Source organism: Parasteatoda tepidariorum, chromosome 10, assembly GCF_982258835.1.
Source record: "Parasteatoda tepidariorum strain Cologne lab strain chromosome 10, Ptep-v5.0, whole genome shotgun sequence".
Lineage (NCBI taxonomy): Eukaryota > Metazoa > Arthropoda > Arachnida > Araneae > Theridiidae > Parasteatoda > Parasteatoda tepidariorum.
In genome coordinates, this window is record NC_141764.1 from 64,491,425 (window position 1) to 64,497,424 (window position 6,000).

Genomic DNA, 6,000 nt, shown 5'->3' on the forward strand with positions numbered 1-6,000 from the left:
CTGATATAAATTAGTAGTAATCTGGAATTACTGATATAAATTAGTACCACTTTGAACGCAAAATATCTTCTATTAATATCCAAATTAACATTTTTTTAAAAAAATATATGAACATATGAATTTATTTTGCATCAATTTACAATTTTCTAGTTTTCGTTGAAAGGACACTTTATTTCATTTTTAAAAAAATTTCTTAATCGAAAAATACCGATCAACAACAGATGCTATTAATAAATATTTCGCATAAAAATTTCGATAATCATGCGTTTTGTCACTTAACGCATTGAAATTGAAATGTGTTTGAAAATTATAAATTTATTAATAATATTTTATTAACAGATGTTGTTCAACACTTTTTACATAATTAGAGCTTAAACTTAATTCAAACTTTTTTTTTAACGACGTTTTCGACGTTTTATTTCAAAACTTATTTTAAACTAACTTTATCTTTTTTTTTTAATTCTAGTTGCATGTTTCGTCATCAATTTTGATAATATTTTTAATGTATTCTGAAAATTTTAATTTTCAGAATAAAGAATTAAAATTTTCAATCAAACGATCAATTAGAATAACTAAGAAAAAAATCAGTTTAAAGCGAGATGAACAATTTGTAATGAACTGTATAAATATGAATACAGCTAACCATACAGATAAAATTATTTAAATACTTATATTAGGGGAAACACGTTTCGATGCATTTGATATTTATTAAGATTTTATTTTTAATCAATATTTTTAATTTTATTTTTATCAATTAATTTAATGTATTCACCCTCGTCAGCAACAACCTTTCTATACCGGTTCGAAAATGAATCGAAAAAAAATTAATTGGTTTTTGAGACTAACGAATATTTAATGCGCTGAAACATTACTTCCCGTTCCCTCTAATATTTCTGATTAAAACTTTACGATAAAAAACTTATTCTAAAATGTAATTTTCCGGACTATTTTTAAGAAATAACATCCTTTTTTTAATTTTAATTACATGCTTTCATATTTAATCATGATATAATTTTTATTAATTTCAAAGAATCCTAGAAAATGTATTGTAGTCTAAAGAAATAAAACTTCAAAACTACAAGATGAATTAGAATAACTAAAAAAAGGTCCTTTTAATATAAAGCGAATATTTTTTAATGAAATGTTTAGTTATGAAATGTATAGTAAACAAACCAAACTTTAAAGTGAGAATTATGCTGTCTGTTAAATACATACATTTATCATTAAAAGTTCACGACAAAAACTAATTTTAAAATAACGATTTTCCACTTTTAAAAGATGCTAACTATTTACGACTGGAGACAGAATAATTTGTTTAAATATAAACAAATTCCGCAATCTAATCTAAGATTATGGTTGTTTAGTTACTCGTTTTCAACTTGTAATAAATGTCTTATCTCATTTTAGGTTAATTATAAAGAAACGGAAATGAAATTCGTTAAACGCGTCCGTTAGATACAAAAAGAATTTCTCGAAGAACAAAAATCTTATCTAAAAAGTTTACGATCTTTGCTCTTTTTACAGTTTGGACGATAAAATCGAAAACAAGTTAGGGTTAAAATAACATTTATCTTAAGAAAATATTTAAGATATCATTTTAACAAACAATACCTTAATTATCTTTCATTCCTTATAAATAATCTTTTCTATGCCCTTACGCGCAATAATCTTGATACATTTTGATACAAAATATCAACAGCAGCATCTCAGTATCATAGATTGGATTATTTTAGTTGTGACAGGATTTAATGCAGTGAAAACAGGGATCAGTTTTTTTTAGTAAAAATAATCGATTTCGTTGAAAAAATTAAACTTTTCGTTTCGTTCGATAATTCCTTCAAACATAAAACATATGAGGATTAACTGGTGGACATTGACGTAGGCTAGACTTTGCTAGTAGCACAAATATCTTAACCCTTTGACGAAGAATTTTTTATAAACACATTTTCATACTTTTTTCATTATTTTGTATTAATTTAGGTCAAAAGAGGCATTATATTTTCTATTTTAATAATTTATGGTTACGGAATACAGCATAAAGCTCTGGTGTCTTTTTCTGCTTTAAAGGTAAAATCTTCCAAACAAAGAGCACTTCCACATAATATTTTTTTAAAATTATTTACACTTATTTGTAGTTATTTAGATCTAAGCTAAACAGTTATTCATCATCGAAATTTCTTTAATTTAAAAAAAATCAATTATGGTTAGTTTTTTATAGTATGAATGAAAAAAAATATTAAACTACTTTTGTTTTTGGATTTTATATTTTAGAAAAATTATGATTCCGATATCCGAACAGATTTTTTTAGCAAGTTTTAGACTGTTTTTTTTTTTTAAATAAAATTTATTAAAGAATACTTTTGCCTGTAATTAGAGCGTCAGAAAAAAATATATAAAAAGGACACCGGTGTCCCATCTACGCCAAAGGGTTAAACCAGGAGTCTGTCCAAACATTTTGTGAAAGGTCCGTTTTTGTAAAATTGTGAAAAAATTACTCGTAATTTGTGAATATAAAATAAAGGTTAAGTCACATTCTTTCAACCAGGGTCCGCTTTTGTGAATTTGTCTCAATGATTGGACTCGGGTTCGAATCTCGGCGATGGTTGTTCGATTTGCATACTGCCTTACTGACGAAAGATATGCCCAGTAGTAAACGTATTTTGGTGATACCCTTGGCTTTGGCTAACCGTGAGAGGTTTTTGTAATTCTCTTCACCATGTAACTCATACGGGGGGAAGTTTAACGTAAATAGTCCTCCACGAGAGCTACTTTTGTCTTCTAGGTTGGGTTCCAAATTGCAAGGATACGGAGTTGAAATTTGGGCATGGATCGGCTGTTTAAATAGTAAAGCAATCAGCCAGATCTCTACAAATACTTCTTTGTATGACGATTGTCAGCTACGGAAGGAAGTTAATCTTGAAAAGAAATTCTGCATATTTTTCAACAAATAAATTATGAAACACATTATTATGAGAAATAGTCAGTTTCTCAGCCTATTTACTGACTATGAATCGACTCATTTTCCAAAGCAAAATTAAAATGAATAATAATCTATTCTCTGAGAGAAGGCTTCTAAATAAACAGGTTGACAAGAAATAACTTCGGAAAAATTTAAAACTAAAAATATTTTTTGATATTTGCTTGATTATTGAATGAAATATTTACCAAAAACACGAAAATAAGAGTAATGACCTTGTAAATAATAATAAATAAAAACTTTCCTCGATTTATCAAAACGTTATACAGTTTCTCAAACAACGAAACCAAATCTTTAATCTCCAAATTCATTTTTTCTTTTACCCTTTAAAAATTCTTTAATATTTATATTTAATTTCATTATAATTAATTATTTCGTTTAATTTATTTATTTATTGTAAAAAAAAGAATACAAATAGACTTAATTTTTAAAAAAAATTCTATTATCAACGGGGAATATATGCTCTTGTCTACTTCAGAAGTAATTTTTATTTTATTACATAACCGTCGTTGTAAAACCGACCCAATTTATGGGGTTTACGACTACTAATATTCAACCCCGTAGCCTCGTAATTTTGAACCCATTCCAGAAGACAAGGGAATTCCTGAATCAAGTACTGGGAGAGATTTGCTTTTTTGGAGGACTTTTTGATTAAACTAACCCGCATTTGCGTTACATGGAGGGGAAGACCACGAGAACCTGCCACGGTCAACCTGACGGCAAGGGGACTCTAACCCATGATCCGTCAACCACTGAGGATATTTTATGTCAGCACTGTGGTCGGTGCAAATTCGGAATGCGGAATTCGTATCGACCAGCCATTGCTGGGATTCGAACCCGGTTCACCTCATTGGAAGGCGAACGCTCTATCCCCTAAGCCGCAGCGGCTCTTCACAAGTCATTGTAATAATTGAATTGCTTTTTATAACTTTTATTAGGTTTAGATTATATCCTGAAGTAACGCGATTTTATAAAAATTAAAAATGAGCTTCTTATTGTTTATGTCTACATGCGCCACTACACTGATGCATCGAATCCTTCGATAATTTCTCGAATCCTTCTATAATTTTTAATTAAATAAATTACTAAGTTATCTCTATGGTTCTAAGAAGAAATGTACTAATGGAAAATTTTCATTAGCTTTAAAAATTATAAGGATGGAAAAGAAGGGCATGTTTGGAGCCCTCAAAACAAAGACGCACATTCTCAAGACCTAACAGAGATGGGCAATAACTTATAAGTTTCAGCAATTGGTTATTGATGTAATGGTGAAGATGGAATAAACTATTAAGCTAAAATAAAAAAAGTGCAGTAATTTCCTGATTAAAGTCGATTAAAAGAAACGATTAAAAGAAAACATACTTTAGATTATTTTTATATTTTGATCTTATTAAATTAAAATGATAAACTTGGTTAATGATAGTTCCCATTACATAACAGAAAGGTACATAAATTATCTTTTTTTTTATTAAACGTAGAGAAATGAGAGAACCGCGACTAAAAGACAATTCAATTTAAGTTTTAACAACAGAATTTATTGATATTTTGAATAGCGTGTATTTTTCTGTTACACATTTTTTTAAATTTAGACTATGCAAAAGATTATTTATATTAGGTACTTTATATTTAAACATGTAATAAAAAAATTGAGCAAATATTAAATAAAATAAATTTTTAGTTACACCTAACTTTAAAAAAAAAAGTTCCTCGCGCTAAATTTTTTGTAAAAAATAACTTCAAATTTTTAAATCCTTGCTAACGAATAATGTTTAGAAGAAAATGACCTGAAAGATTTTTAAAAAAAAATTAAAATGTTAATTTTTATAAATAAAAAAACACAAAATAGTCAGTTTTATGAACACTTTAGAATTAAAATTTAAAAATATTTCAAATAATGCTTGTTCTAAATTTCATTTTAAGACCATAAATTTAAAAAGAAATTATTGTGCAAGAGGCATTTTTAATTAATTATAATTAAGCTAACATTCTGTCAGTTTTCAACATTTTTATATTTAGTTAATTTTCAGCATTTTTCTGACACTTTCGCATTTATACATAATATATACCTGATTTCAAAAAAAAGTAAGTCTCTGAACTATGATGATACGATGAAAATTTTAAACAGTTATTTTTAAAATTTTAAAGCAAATGGAAAAGAAAACGAAATGAAAGACTCACCGTATTTCACTCAAATGAATTCCTTATCATAAAACAAACACATAATCAAGTTACAGTCACAGATTCGTTTTATTCCATCTTCAGCATCAGTAAAAACAACACACAGTTCGGAACAGACGGAGCGCATAAAGTGACGCGTCCACCTTCTTTCGTGTTTTGAAAACAACTCTTGTGATGCTCGTGTTTTCCTTCTCTTCCCAGACAGAAACACCACGTGTTTTTGGAGAAAGTCACGTGACGCATTTGGCGGTTACGTGCCGATATGCATTTTCTGCTTTTTACTTGTCTCAAAAAGCGTGTGATTGTAAAATGAAAATATGTGAGAATTATGTATTGTTTTGGTTCGGATGTTTCTTTATCTTAATATTGTATTAACAAGTGATAAAAGTGATTTATGTTATTTAATTTTTATATATAGTACGCAAAATAAAATAAAAAAAGAACGATTCCGTAACTTTTTATCTAATCATCAGACCTTCGTAAAGGCACAAACTTTACGTTTCAAAGGGGTTAATTTTAAAAATGCTTATTAGTTTGTCTCGAAGATATTTTAAGTTACAAAATTAGATACAAAAACTTTATTTTTCTAAATAAAATGTTATTTAGGGAAGTAACTTTCTATGATTGTCTCTGTGATTTATACTTAAAATATCATCTAATCAAGCTAATTAGCATACTTAGTATGAGACTCTTGAATTATTAAGATTACATTTTCGTATGTGAAATTTCGTTCACTAGATCAAAAGTTTTAGACCGTACGCAGAAAGAACTTTAGGTAAAATAACCGTATTAAATGGTAACATTTCTAGTAATAAAAAAATTTAAAAAAAAAATTCTCGTTAATA

The 6,000-nt window shown here is 27.6% G+C and overlaps 1 protein-coding gene across 2 annotated transcripts in view; it reads right to left on the reverse strand.

Annotated features, from left to right (window-relative positions):
- The window catches only part of LOC107455008 (uncharacterized), a 142,960-nt gene extending 137,613 nt beyond the window's left edge, over positions 1–5,347 (reverse strand). For both annotated transcript variants that reach the window (XM_087154115.1, XM_016072399.4), the window contains exon 1: positions 5,156–5,347. The gene's annotated coding sequence lies outside the window, so the exon portion shown is untranslated. The remainder of the gene's footprint in view (positions 1–5,155) is intronic.
- Between the last annotated feature and the right edge of the window lie 653 nt (positions 5,348–6,000).